Consider the following 15,861-nt stretch of genomic DNA (forward strand, 5'->3'; position numbering starts at 1 on the left):
AATGAGTTTAGGCGGGCAATTTGATTGTGCAAAACATGGGTGTTGAGAACGAAGAATTATAATGTCCATGGAGATCACTTCTGAACATTTAGTGATAGATTTTATGGTATCCCAAATACGAAGCCAAAAGGAATGAACCATATTGCAGTGGAAAAGCATGTGATCGAGAGTTCCGGGTGCTTTCAGACAGTTCCAACAGGTAGAGTCTTGTTGTAGATTCGCTTTCCATTTACGATATGGAGTCCATACTGCATTCCACATAACAAAGTACATTGATTGCGAAACTCTGGATGATAAAAGAGGACGATTTGTGGAAGACCAGAAGAGTTCCCAATCTATTTCAGAAAGCGTGGTTTTCAAAATAGAGTCCCAATGGTTCATAGATTGAAATATTTTTAATAAATGGTATGAATGCCTAATGAAAGATAAAGTGCCGACCTGTATTAAGCTGCTTCAACAAACATATTGCAGCACAGGTGTCTGAGGGCTTCATTCTATAAAGGGTGCCCAACTTACTAAGCTGCGCTAGAGGTTTCTACCGTGGCTCAGAGCGCTAAATGCTCCGATGCTTATAGAATTCCTATGAGCATCAAAGCAGCGTCGGAGCATTTAGCGCTCCGGGCCACGCTAGAAATCTTTACTGTGGCTTCGTAAAAGGGGGGGGGGGAGGTGTTAATTGGCAAATAGGATCAACTGTTAAAAAAAATTAATAGTGCGATAGGTGCCTATTGCCTGGCGCTTGGCAACGCCTAATGCCTAAGTGGGCGTTTTTGTGGGTGATGTGTGACTTGGGCGCTTCTAAGCGTAATTCTTCGAAACGTAGGCGCCTGAAAGGTAGGTCTTTAAAACCTTCGCCTACATTTCAGACGCCTAAGTTTTTACAAAGGCGCCGCTCGCCCCGGGATTCTGTAAACGGCACCTTAGGGTGATTGTCATGTGGCCGGTGCCTTATTTTTTTAAGGGGCCGGCTAATTTAGGCACCGTTTTATAGAATCGGCCCCTTATCGTTTACCGCAGTTGTCCTACTTTTGAACTTAGTTTTCTGCTCATTTCTTGTGGCTCCCTGACATATCTGGGTTTTCATCCAACAAAAAAAAAAAAAAAAAAAATGGGCACGAGATCTATTTTGTACGTTCGCTGTCTTGAAAACCAGAGCTGGCAGGATGCCATGGGGCTTAAGCTGGGGAGTGGTGAGCATTTAGTCACTTGTGGCTCTGCATGGTTTTAAAGATTTCATAGCTCTGCAAGAGGCACATTGAAGGGGATAATTCTCAAAAGATTGCCTAAAGATAGGTGCTGGGAGGATGTTTGCTAAGTGTGAATTCTACAACAGTAGTTATGCATATAAATGCCATTATGGAATCCTACTGTAGAGTAAGTCTGCAGTTATGTGCCTGACTTTAGAGGTTATTCAAGGGCCGGTGTCATGCAATCTAATTGTAGGCAGTTAAGCATGTAACTGCCAGTGAATTCTTCTGCAGGGGCGCATCACAATTTAAAGGCAATTGTTAAATTACACAATAACCGGAATAGAGCTAGTGAAATGCAACATATGTTGAATGATTCGTCCATGCACAGTGCAGCGCTCGGCCTATAATCATGTGTCAGCCACAAGGGCAGAAACATGGATGCTCCATTGCAAGATTGCACCCTCGAAAAACAACGTGCAGTAGTGCACTTTTTTTGGGCAGAGGGAGTGAAACCTGTGGAATTTCACCGTCTTGATATTGACTCATTACGGCACCATGAATCATCAAAAGGTTTATAAGTGCGTAAAAAGGTTTAAAGCAGGAAAAACAGGTGTAACCGATGAAGGTCTTGGTCGCCCATCAACATCACACACACAGGAGCACATTGATAGGGCCGATGCCTTGATCAGAGAAGACCGACACATAACGGTGTTTCAGTTGGCTGCAAATTTGGATAGCAGCTACGGATCTGCATTTGCCATAATGCATGATGACTTGGGATAGAGGAAAGTCTTCGTACAATGTGTTCCCAAACAGCTTGCTGATCTACAGAAGCACCAGGATGTGGAGGTTGCGACCCAGTTCCTGAGATAGAATGAAGATCTGAGTATTTTGGAGAGAATTGTCATGGCGATGAAGTATAGGTGCATCACTGTGACCCAGAGAGGAAAAGACAAAGCATGATGAAGTAAAGGAAGCAGTGCTAATCTGTCTTCGGGAGCAGCCGAAAAACTTGTCTGCAGGAATGCAGAAACGAGTTGAACGATACAACGAATGCGTCGTCTTGCATGGTGACTGTGTGGAAAAATGATATGTTCTATTGCTCACAGTTACTTCTATACAAGCCGTTAAATTTTTCCTTTCTCTCCTCTCTTCTACCTTCCAAAGTATTTAGATCAATGCTGTCTTGTTAAAATGTTTATTTTATTTTTATTTTTCCTCTAACTCTACTTTTCACTTCTCTATTACCCTCCAGGTACTTTAGTTAGATTGTGAGCCTTCGGGACAGTAAGGGAATTTTTCAAGTACCTTTCTTATTTCTAATCTTAATGTATATTTTCTGTAAACCGCTTAGAACCTAACGGATGTAGCGGTATATAAGAAATAAATTACATTACATTACATTACAAATGCATTTTGCCTTTACTTTTTGATTTACCCTCATGTAACAGGTGCATGTAAGTGCTAGACACTCTCCTGACCTGCTCATTCCCCTCCCAGGTCCAGATTCCCTTACAGTTGCACGCTATGGATTTTGTGCACAATCCTGACTAAGGACAGTTATGTGCATAACATCTAGTTTGTGCCAGTTAATATCAATTACCATTTATTAATATAAATTAACAGATAATTAGTAAACTAGTCTTTAAGCCTGTTACATTAAGGGTTATTAGAATAGATGTGTGTGTCTGTCTTTCTTTCTCTCTCTCCTTGGCCGCTTTTTGTATGTCTTTCTTTCTTTCTGTCTCTCTCTCCTTGGCTGTCCACCACCACCCCTTTCCTGCTCCCCCCTGTCTAGCAGTAGCCCTTCTTCCTTCGTTTTACCTCCCCCCCCTGTCCAGCAGCACCTCTTCCCTGCAACCCCTGTCCAGCAGTAGGCCTTCTCCCTTCCTTTTACCTCCCCCCCCTGTCCAATAGTACTCCTTCTCCTTTCCCTGCTCCCCCTGTCCGCTAGCCCGGGCAGCCTCGGGGCTTTTGCTAGGCCAGCCCATCTCGCGTTATCAAAGTGGGCCGGCCTAGCGAATGCCCCACAGCGGCTGCGTTTGCTGGTCCAGGGGTGAGAAGAGGCATCCCGGCAGCGCAGGAGTCAAACCGCCATCGCTGCTGAAATTGCTGCACGTGCCACAAGCCGCCGCACAGCCATGGAAATAGAAATCACGGCGGCAGGGATCACACCGTTTCAACTACGCATGCGCGGGTAAGGGTTTTATTATATTAGATTATAGAATAGTGGCAGTTATACATGTTACTTAACATGCGTGTGCAACTTTGAACACTTAACCCCCAAATTCTGTATAGGACGTCTTAGGCTGTGCACCCAGCTTTATTAACAAGCCAAATTGGTGCCGCTGATTGACAATTAACACCTGCTAATTGCTGTTTATTAGCACTAATTAGAAGTTGGGGGAAGCCCTTTGTAGGCACGTTGCATGAAGTGGTACGTGTCCCTTCTAGCGTGTGAATCTGAAAAGGGGCGTGGCCAGAAGTGGAGCCTGGGTGTTCCTAAAAGTTACGCACACTGTTATAGAATATGCCTGAACTGCGCACAACTTAGGCACATGTACTTAGACTTGGCTTTCTTTGGCTATACGGCTGCGCCTAAACATTAATGATGCTAAGCCTGATTCTATAAGGTCCACATAACTTTTAATGAATTGGGCTAAGCAGCATCCTGATTGGTGTCAATTTTTAGGCACCATAAAGGTGTGCGCCCAACTTCGTAGAATTGGGGGCAAGAGAGTAACTTCAGAAGAGACCCAGTTGCCCAAATTTACACCTGCTCCAAAGGTGCATTTGCATGTACTTGAAAGGTGCACAAGTATATTTTATAAAACATGTTTATAGATTCCATCTCTGTTCAAACTCCGCCTTTGGAAATGCCTCTGTGCAGATTGTGCAAAAGTCCATGTACTGTCAGAAGAACCGGTTTGCACGTTCAGAGTCACTGACTGACTAATGGGATGACCTAGTTCAGGCTTATTCCGCAAGGTAGTGCTGCTTCCAACTTAATATGGAGAATTAGATTGCATTAATGAATTCTGTGAATTCTGGGGTTGGTACTGGAATTGTTGGAAGCGAATGCAAACTTGGCCAGAACAAAAATGAAAACCTGGTAATATAAGGTGATGAGAGCTTTGAGGGGGTCAGCACAGTAACATGACGCCTGAGGCTAAAGAATATTTACAGTTCTTATGAAGTTCATTAAAAAATATCAGTGCTGACAAAAGCTATCGTTGGCTGGTTCCGAATTGCAGTAATGTTTTCCTTTTAATTCGTGTGCTTGTTTTCTATGAAAAGCGTGATCATATGGATTTTTTACTCATAAGAACATAAGAATTGCCGCTGCTGGGTCAGACCAGAAGTCCATCATGCCCAGCAGTCTGCTCATGCGGTGGCCCTCTGGTCAAAGACCAGCGTCCTAACTGAGACTAGCCCTATCAGCGTACGTCCTTGTTCACCAGGAACTTGTCTAACTTTGTCTTGAATCCCTGGAGGGTGTTTTCCCCTATGACAGACTCCAGAAGAGCGTTCCAGTTTACTCCCACTCTCTGGGTGAAGAAGAACTTCCTTACGTTCGTACAAAATCTATCCCCTTTCAACTTTAGAGAGTGCCCTCTCGTTCTCCCTACCTAGGAGAGATTGAACAATCTGTCCTTATCTACTAAGTCTATCCCCTTCAGTACCTTGAACGTTTCGATCATGTCCCCTCTCAATCTATTCGAGGGAGAAGAGGCCCAGTTTCTCCAATCTCTCACTTTACGGCAACTCCTCCAGCCCTTTAACCATTTTAGTCGCTCTTCTCTGGACTCCTATTTTAAATTAAAATTGAAGTCTAGTTGTAGACAGGACTTGGCTGTAATGAAGAGCAGTAGGCCAGTGTTTGTCAACATTTTGCATACCAGGGACTAGTGTGCTTTATTTAAGCCCCAAGATAACTCTATAATGTCCTGGCTTCCAGATGGGGAGGCCTAAGACTAGGTTTACTAGATGTCAAGGAAAACCCAGACGTGTCTTCTTTTTAGAGGACTCTCTGGGCTCCTGAACAGACTTTCCAGAACCCAGCAGTTTGTCCGGGTTTTGGAAAGCCCCGAGATCCGGCTGCATCTAGAGGGCCTTCAAGAAGCATGCGTGGATGATGTCGCACGCATCCGTGCATGCTGGAGGCCCTCCAGACACGGCCTGGAGATCGTAAAAAAGAAATGAGGCTTTTGGGGGGCAGGGTTGGAGGCAGACCAAGGTGGGGCTATGCATCTGGGTTTCTCCGTTCTTATATATGGTAACCCTTCCTAAGACCAAACTTAATCACACATTAGCTTAACAGTAAGGTCTAGATATTCCCTTCTATAAGAACATGAGTTGTCCTACTGGGTCAGACTAAGGGTCCATCTAGTCTAGTGCCCAATCCAGGCCCAGAAGTACCTGACAAGAGTCCCAAAAAAGAGTAAGATTCCATGCTACTTACTCCCAAGGATAAGCAGGTTCACTTTAACAACGATGTATGGATTTTACTTTGAGGAATATAGCTCTCTTTTAAGAAAGGTTTATCCAAACATACAACTTGGAAATCTTAAGTTACTCAAATTGCAATCTAAATGATGAAGAATCTTAGAGAGTAAACTTATGTTAAACCTAACATTTGGACCTCATACACCCAGGACACTAATCGAAATTTCTTTCGTGCCCTTACTGGGGTGGTGTATTCATCATTGACCCATTTGTAAAATATTTTCAAATTTGGCTAATGTAGCAACTCCATATGTGCATCTGAAAGAAGAAAAAAGGATGAAGCGCTTAACTTTAGCCCGAAGCAGGAGTTTCTGTGATTCAAAAAATAAATTGAAAGCTAAAGGTTTGTCTGCAACGTTGTATGGTGGAGTACATCTATAGAGGAAGTAGCCCAGCCCCTGAAGAAACCAAGGCGATTTCAAATCTTTTCGCAAAGAAATCAGAAGCCATCTATTCAAAAAATTTATACAGATGTCCATAACTCCAACCTGGATTCCCCTCAGTGTGACTCCCCCATCCTCCCTTCTTCACCAGTTACTCTTCCCCTCAAAGCCCAAGCTTGTCAACTGCTTCCCTAACTGCATATATACTGTTATCCCAGGACAAGCAGGCAGCATATTCTTAACGCATGGGTGACGTCACCGACGGAGCCCCGGTACGGACACTTTTAACTAGAAAGTTCTAGTTGGCCGCACCGCGCATGCGCGAGTGCCTTCCCGCCCGACGGAGGAGTGCGTGGTCCCCAGTTTCTTCGTTTCCGCAGAGCGAAGAAGACGCATGTGTTTTCAACGGCTGTCGAAAAATCTCATTTTTGCCTTCCCGCTCGCAAAATTTTCTTCTTTTTTGTTCTTTTCCCTTCGGGTTTCTTTTCTGTTCTAAAAAAAAAACCCAAAAAACTTTGCTTTTTCTTTATTTTTCAGGCCGGCCCCGGCGGGGCCTGTTGCCACCATACAGGCCTCCGGTTTTGATTTTGCGGAGGCCGTGTTTCCCTTCATGCCCCCTCAGCCGGGCTTTAAGAAGTGCCAGCGGTGTGCACGCCCGATCTCTCTCACTGACCCGCACAATTGGTGCCTACAGTGCCTGGGTCCAGAGCATCGGGCTGACACCTGCACCCGCTGTGCTACTCTTAAAAAACGTGCATTAAAGAATAGACAGATCCAACAGAATATCCTTTTCAGTACCGGATCTGCCATGGAATCGGCCGCGCCGTTGACGGCATCGCAAAAGTCGGCACCGACTACTTCGATGCCGCCTGATCCTTCCTCGTGTGACTCCCCCATCCTCCCTTCTTTACCAGTTACTCTTCCCCTCAAAGCCCAAGCTTGTCAACTGCTTCCCTAACTGCATATATACTGAAACTGCACTATATCCTATCTGTACAGCATCCCGAATTGTATATCCACTGGAATAGCCCAATCCTCCTTGCCGTATCCCATTCCCTAAACCAGGGGTGTCCAATGTCGGTCCTCGAGGGCCGCAATCCAATCGGGTTTTCAGGATTTCCCCAATGAATATGCATGAGATCTATGTGCATGCATTGCTTTCAATGCATATTCATTGGGGAAATCCTGAAAACCCGACTGGATTGCGGCCCTCGAGGACCGACATTGGACACCCCTGCCCTAAACTATACTACACCATTCTTCTTGTAACTCTTCTGGAAAAGTCCAGAAGTCTCTTTGTAATCATCCTGAAAATGTCCAGATGACTCTTGTAATCCACCCAGAACTGCAAGGTTGAGGCGGAATAGAAATCAGTAATGGAATGTAAATTGGTTGAGTAACCGTCGGGCTAAAGTAAGGGCACAAAAGAAATTTCAATTAGTGTCCTGGGTGTATGAGGTCCAAAAGTTAGGTTTAACATTGTACAAGTTTAGAAAAGGTTTAGACATACTACCTGCTTTTACCACTTGCACCAGCAATGGGTTCTAGACTAGACATGTGAGTGAAAAAAGATTTTCTCCTCTTTCTTTTGAATGTGCAACGATGTAACTTCATGGCGTCTTCATACGTTTTCCAGAAAGTACACATAAATTCACGTTGACCTGTTCCACTCCATTCAGGATTTTATAGATGTTTTATCATATTCCCCCCTCAGCTGTCTCTTTTCCAAACTGAAGAGCCTTTCCTCAAGTAAGGATTGTCATATGACCATCACAACAGCGAGAGATGCTTTATTAATAGGGCTACCAGATGTCCAGATTTACCCAGAGGTGTCCTCTTCTTAGAGGACTGTCCAGGTGTCTGGGTTTTGAAAGGCCCTGCACCTCTATCAGAGCTCGGGGCCGCGGCTGAAGGGCCCCTGAGGATGCGTGGATGTGATGTGATGATGTTACTTGCATTCATATGACATTGCATCCATGTATGTTCAGAGGGCTTCCAAACAGGGCCTCAAGTTCAGGGAAGGAGAGGAGGATGAGGTTTGGGTGGCGCCGGGGTCACATGTCCTCTTTTTTACTTGTATAAATATGGTAACCCTATTTATTAAGGTATCTCTTACTGCCTGAGGGAGAGGTGGTTTGTTAGAGGGTGGAGCCAGGTGCTGGATTAGTGGTGTGGTTGGGAGCAGTGGGAGGGAGGGTGGACTGCCCCAGGTGCTGTCTTGGTGGGGGCTCTGGCACCTCTCTTCCTCTCCACCCCTCCCTCGCTCCTTCCCCCTTCTCCCCCACTACGCCTTCAATTCACCCCCGTTGTCCCTATAGTTTTTCGCTGACCCAAGCAGCAGTTCCAACCTGCTCCTCGTGCTGGCCTCGGTGCTTCCCTCTGATGTCATAGCTGGGTCCTGCGACTAGGAAGTGACATCAGAAGGAGAGATGCTGCTCACGGCAGGGAGCACATGCAGCAAAGGGTGTGTGTGTGGATAATAGGGTGAGGAGGGCGCCAACTACTCTCGCTACGCCACTGGCTGGGGAAGGAGTGACTTAAAATCTCCTTAATGCTCCAAGCCCTTTGGCAGCTCAGGCCTCCTAGTATTCAACTGACTCAGGTAGGCCATGTACACCTTAAACTAAACATTCCTCATATGGATGGACAGATTGATAGACACATAGTGAAAAACAGACATTCTAAAAAAAAAATTTTTATTATTTTATTTTATTATTTTTTTTTTTTGGGGGGGGAGATGTGCCTAAAAAAGTTGTTTTGAGAACCAGGCTGCTGGAAAATGAAACTTCTAGCCTACATCTTGCTTCCTTCACCAGCCCTAAAGCACTTTGCCTACTGCTCACCTGCAGAACTGAACAAGGATGAGATAAACCTGTATCTACAGTAGACGAGCAACAAAATGGTTAAGCAGCTACAGGTATTTAAAAAATAAATAAATAAATTAGGAAGAAGCTGCTGGCTTATTCTGTTTTCAGGGCGCATTCATTTTGGGGAGCTGCACTAGCAGAGATTAATTGCAAGATGGACTGGGGTACATTGGATGTTAATTTTCTGCTGGCACTTAGAAATGTAGGGGGTGAAAGCTGACGAAAGGGTCAGTGTTTGGAGGCAGAGCAGCGCTGGTTGACCATAGGAAAGCTGCAAGATATCTTGCAATAGCAGAGAACATAAAGAGCTGCCATACTGGGACAGACCGCAGATCCATCAAGCCCAGTATCCTGTTTCAAACAGTGGCCAATCCAATTCGCAAGTACCTGGCAAGATGCCGAAGAGTAAAACATTTTATGCTACTTTTCCTAGGAATAAGCAGCGGATTTCCCCACATTCTTCTTAATAATGGCTTATGGACTTCTCTTTTAGGAAGTTATCCAAACCTCTTTTTAAACCCTGCTGTGCTAACTGCTTTCATCACATTCTCTTTATTCTATTACCTGACCCTTTGGTTTTCTCAGAGAGAAAAAAAAAGCATGGAGTATTACACAAAATTCAGTTCCTGCTGTTACCTGCTACTTATTGCTTATGATGTGTTTTGGCACATCAGTAAAAATTTGCCATAACATGTGTATTGCTCTTACTTACAAAAAGTCCCCTCTAGCAAGATTACATCTTTGCCAACTTGTTCCTGTGCTGAACAGCACCCAGCCCATGCTAAAGCAGTCAAAGCTGAACAGGATTTGCAGTGATAAACAGTTCCACCTAGCGACAGCAGTCAGAATAGTTTTCCTATGTGGATGTCTATTCAATGCATCTTTCACACAAATGCAGGAGCAGCTGTTGTGAAGGATCCCTTTGTGCATGTACAAACAAGAGGCATACAGTATAGAAAAAGAACAGCAAGGAGCAGTGAAAAGCAAAGTGGCTGGAAGCCCAGGAGCTGCCAGGCTCCCAACTGTAGTTGGGAGACAAGAACCAACACTAGAAGCTGCTGGTCTAGGACATAGACATGGCAGCAGCAGCCCACGTTCCGTTCCTGGAAGTTGAGGAGTGCTGTCTGGACAATGGGAGAAGTGGCAGGGCTTTGATATACCATCCACCAAAGTGGAACTTTCTGTGGCCCTAGTGGACTCAGAATCTGCATTTTTGTACCTGGGGCAATGTAGGATTAAGTGACTTGCCAAGGAGCCAGACTGGGAGTTGAACCCAGGTCCTCAGCCCATGATACTACTACTAGTATTTATCATTTCTATAACGCTAAAATGCATATGCAGTGCTGTACATTTAACATTCAATAGATGGTCCCTGCTCAGAAGCACTTACAATCTAATTTGAACAGACGACAAAGTTTCACCACACTTAGAAACACTGATAGGATGTCTAAGTCCAACTTTGGACATTTCTGCAAAGATGTCCAAAAGTCGGATCGAGAAAACAACCATTTTTGAAACCGCAAGAGAGATGTCTTCCCCCCCCCCAAAAAAAAATGACTTGTACAGACGTTCTGGTCCCTTTTTTGGTCATTTTGAAAATCAAACATCCAAATGCAAAATGTCCAAAACAAGCCCATTTGAACGTGGGAGGGGTCAGCACTAATGGACTGATCACAAAGACATGCCAACAGAGCGGTGGGGCACCCCAGGGGTACCACTGCGAACCCCACACAGAGAGTGCCACCTCACCACAAACCCCACAGTGAATGGTGAGCCCTCCAAAACTTCCCCCAAACCCAGTCTACCACCCCAGTCACCCCCAACACAGTAGGCTTTGGGTAAGCTTTGCTAGCCCCACACCCTCCACCACAAATGCAGTGGGCAGGGTGGGACATGGGCCTGACTCTCCCTCTCCATGGTCTGCCTAACCATTAGTCATGTGTGGGGTTTTGGGTTGGTTTTTTTCTTTTTATTAATTATAATTTTTTCACAAGTATAACAACTTGTTTCAGGAAATACAGAGCCATAATCCAACATGAAAATAAATCTAAGTACAAACTAAGAAGTAATAACAATCTTATGGAAATGGCTCTTTCTTAGACCACAAATGGAAACAACCAAAATTACCGAGAGATAAGTTACAGGAAAGTAGTTAGGAAAAGGCTTAATACGTCAAACCCCCAGTTACTAATTATTTGAGCCAGACACTCCATCTCTGATAAACCCATTGTCCAAAAAAGATCTTAGCTGATCGGGTGCATACAAAATATATTTCAAACCCATATATTTAATAATACACTTGCAGGGGTAGGTTAACATAAAGATAGCACCCGATTTCTTTGTCTCATCTCTCATTGCAATAAATAACTTGCGCCTTTGTTGGGTTAATTTTGTTACATGTGTCGTGTGTTTTAATCATGGTTCTAATCTGTTTTTTCATTATTTATTTATTTTTTATAAGAAATATAGAAGGGTGGCAGCTGAAAAATATTGACCTTTGCTAAGGTGAGTGAGAGAAAAGTAGAGACAAAGAAGCACATTAGCAGCAGCCAGTCATCACAAGCTGTTTTTGTCATCTTAACTGAATGTGAAGACTCTCCTTCCTATCCTCCACTCCCATGACGCACATATCATGAGGACCCAAGGCTAATGATGTGCCAGAAGAGCCTCAAAGTTTAGCCTTGTGCTATAATCAGTGCGATAAGAGAAAACATAAGGGTGTATGTGTTTCTTGCTCCTGTTGAAAATGAGCTGCACTGTTGAACCCTGGTTATTAATCATTCTTAGTCAACAGACTTGAGAACAGATGTCTCGCTACACGTTTTAATTCTGTGGCACTAGAGTGTACAGTGGTGCCTCACACAACGAACTTAATTGGTTCCAGGAGCAAGTTTGTTATGTGAAACGTTCGTTATGTGAAACGCGTTTTCCCATAGGAATACATGTAAAAAAAAATAATTCGTTCTGCAGCATAAAATATGCTAAGATGACATAAAAAAGATAAATTTTTGGTTATTATTTTTATTTAGATACATCTAAAAACATAATTGTTTTTTAAAACAACACACATTTTTTAAATTTAAAGACAGACTAAGTAGAGTCTAATTTTACAGTGAGAGGGCAGAGTCTCAGCGGCAAAAACTGGGACTTAACTGTTCATTTTTTTTTTTTTCTACCGTGTTTCCCCGATGATAAGGCAGGGCCATCAAATAAGACAGCCCCCCCTTTTTAGAAAAAAATGTAAAATAAGGCACCCCCCCGCAAATAAGCCACCCACCGATACCTGCGCTTACCCGAATCGGGTGGTACGGTGGGTGACTCCGTGTAGTCCCTGGCACCCCCGACACGATCGGGGCAAGAGGGAGCTCAAGCCCTCTTGCCCCCCCGACTCCCCGACACGATCGGGGCAAGAGGGAGCTCAAGCCCTCTTGCCCCCCCCCCGACTCCCCGACACGATCGGGGCAAGAGGGAGCTCAAGCCCTCTTGCCCCCCCCCCGACTCCCCGACACGATCGGGGCAAGAGGGAGCTCAAGCCCTCTTGCCCCCCCGACTCCCCGACACGATCGGGGCAAGAGGGAGCTCAAGCCCTCTTGCCCCCCCGACTCCCCGACACGATCGGGGCAAAAGGGAGCCCAAGCCCTCTTGCCCCGCCGATTCCCCAACTCCCCGACAATATCGGGCCAGGAGGGAGCCCAAGTCCTCCTGGCCACGGCGACCCCCTAACCCCACCCTGCACTACATTACGGGCAGGAGGGATCCCAGGCCCTCCTGCCCTCGACGCAAACCCCCCTCCTCCCAACGACCGCCCCCCCCCAAGAACCTCCGACCGACCCCCAGCCGACCCGCGACCCCCCTGGCCGACCCCCACGACACCCCCAACCCCCTTCCCCGTACCTTTCTGTAGTTGGCCGGACAGACGGGAGCCAAACCCGCCTGTCCGGCAGGCAGCCATCGACGGAATGAGGCCGGATTGGCCCATCCGTCCCAAAGCTCCGCCTACTGGTGGGGCCTAAGGCGCCTGGGCCAATCAGAATAGGCCCGGGAGCCTTAGGTCCCTCCTGGGGGCAGGGCCTGAGGCACATGGTCGGGTTGGGCCCATGTGCCTCAGGCCCCGCCCCCAGGAGGGACCTAAGGCTCCCGGGCCTATTCTGATTGGCCCAGGCGCCTTAGGCCCCACCAGTAGGCGGAGCTTTGGGACGGATGGGCCAATCCGGCCTCATTCCGTCGTTGGCTGCCTGCCGGACAGGCGGGTTTGGCTCCCGTCTGTCCGGCCAACTACAGAAAGGTACGGGGAAGGGGGTTGGGGGTGTCGTGGGGGTCGGCCAGGGGGGTCGCGGGTCGGCTGGGGGGGCGGTCGGAGGTTCTTGGGGGGGGCGGTCGTTGGGGGGAGGGGGGGTTTGCGTCGAGGGCAGGAGGGCCTGGGATCCCTCCTGCCCGTAATGTAGTGCAGGGTGGGGTTAGGGGGTCGCCGTGGCCAGGAGGACTTGGGCTCCCTCCTGGCCCGATATTGTCGGGGAGTTGGGGAATCGGCGGGGCAAGAGGGCTTGGGCTCCCTTTTGCCCCGATCGTGTCGGGGAATCGGCGGGGCAAGAGGGCTTGAGCTCCCTCTTGCCCCGATCGTGTCGGGGAGTCGGGGGGGCAAGAGGGCTTGAGCTCCCTCTTGCCCCGATCGTGTCGGGGAGTCGGGGGGGGGGGCAAGAGGGAACCAGGCGGAGAGAGGGCAGTTAAGCGCAGTGCCTGCGCGGAAGGATGCAGCTCGGGCGACTTCGTTGTGTGAAACGAAGTTCGTTGTACGGATCAAGACATAAAGTTCGTTGTGCGCAGCGTTCGCTGTGCGAGGCGTCCGTTATGCGAGGCACCACTGTATTTGAAATGCATGTGGTTTGCAGCTTGTCAGCTACGTATGCTGCAGAATTACAGTAATTCGCTCATGTTTTGGATTAAAACCTGTGCAATTACGCATCATTTTCAAAACATTAACTTTGATATTTAAAGTCATTTCCCATGGGATTCCTTGGTATCTATCACAAGCTATGGCAATTTACTTTGCAATCTGAGGGTGCAACGCGATTGGCTTTGACAGATTTCTCAAAAATACACTATGAGAACACAAGACCATCTGCCATTTCTATCAAATTAACTGGATCGCTAAGAGCGATATTGGATGTTCAAAAAAAATCCTTAAAACCACACTATTTTAGAAGCATTTCAATAAAGTTGAAACATTGAATGCTAGTTTTAAGATGAACTGTATTGTAAAGATCTAATTAAAATGCCATTATTCACCTGTAACCTAACATGTTTGTAAAAGTCGTTTGTCATATTCTGTACATGTTATTACTGTAATGTCACCTAGATATAGGCAGTTGATACATTTTTCAAATAAATAAAAAAGCTATAAAAATTAAAGTTTAATGAGTGCTGGGTTTTGAAAAGCCGTCTGCGTAAATCTGGATATCTGGTAACCCTACCCGCAATGAATGTGCATGAGATAGATTTGTTGTATGCCAGTTTACCTCATGCATATTCATTGTGGGTATCCTGAAAACATGACTTGCTAGGTATGTCTCGAGGACTGGGTTGAGAACCCTTGTTTTGGAGATTGTCCCTGATTTTGAATTATGTTTATGCTTATGCTGATTAAAACTTGCTACTGGCTCAAGGAGGTCACAGTGGTTTTATAGCTGTAGTAAAGGAACTCCAATTTAAATAGGGAATGTCCTACACAGTCATTCTAAAGTTAAAACATATAGAAAGATGCCAAGTTATCAGATTTCAGGCACTCCTGGTTCCCCCCCTGATTTAAATGGGCATGATTAAGCGTTACAAGCCTGTTCTGGGATGTACGTTCAAAATCAGGACTGACCAACTAGGGTTACCATATGGCTCCAGAAAAAGGTGGATGGATTGAGACATCCAGGTTTTACTTCCATTGCTTTCAATGGAAGTCAAACCCAGATGTCTCTATCCATCCTCTTTTTTTCTGGAGCCATATGGTAAGGTAACCCAAACTGGAGGAGTGTGCGGCGCAGTGGTTGGAGCTACAGCCTCAGCACCCTGGGGTTGTTGGTTCAAACCCTGCACTATGACCCTGGGCAAGTCACTCAGTCCTCCATTCCAATCCTGTCCTGGAGGACCACCAGGCCATTTAGTTTTTCAGGCTAGCCCTAATGAATATGCATGGAGCAGATTTGCATGCCTGTCACTTCCATTATATGCAAATCTCTCTCATGCATATTCTTTAGGGCTAGCCTGAAAACCCGATTGGCCTGGTGGTCTTCCAGGACAGGGTTGGGAACCACTGTGTTAGATAGATTGTGAGCCCATCGGGACAGAGAGGGAAAAATACTCGAGTACCCCAGTGATTCCCAACCCTGTCCTGGAGGAACACCAGGCCAATCGGGTTTTCAGGCTAGCCCTAATGAATATGCATGAGAGAGATTTGCATATGATGGAAGTGATAGGCATGCAAATTTGCTTCATGCATATTCATTAGGGCTAGCCTGAAAACCCAATTGGCCTGGTGTTCCTCCAGGACAGGGTTGGGAACCACTGGAGTACCCGATTGTAAAACCGCTTAGATCAGTGGTTCCCAACCCTGTCCTGGAGGACCAACAGCCAGTCAGGTTTTCAAGATAGCCCTAATGAATATGCATGGAGCAGATTTGCATGCCTGTCACTTCCATTATATGCAAATCTCTCTCATGCATATTCATTAACGCTATCCCCAAAACCCGACTCCAGAACAGGGTTGGGAACCACTGGCTTAGATAGCCTTGATAGGCGGTATATAAAAACTTAATAAACTTGAATGCCTTCTCCCCCTCCCTTGATTGAATTGGAAACAAAGGTGCACGAATTCTTTCTCCTGCAAGTTTCTCTTTACTACCTTTTTCAGCTCTCCTCGAGACTTAC

The sequence above is a fragment of the Geotrypetes seraphini genome, chromosome 17 (genome assembly GCF_902459505.1).
Source record: "Geotrypetes seraphini chromosome 17, aGeoSer1.1, whole genome shotgun sequence".
NCBI lineage: Eukaryota > Metazoa > Chordata > Amphibia > Gymnophiona > Dermophiidae > Geotrypetes > Geotrypetes seraphini.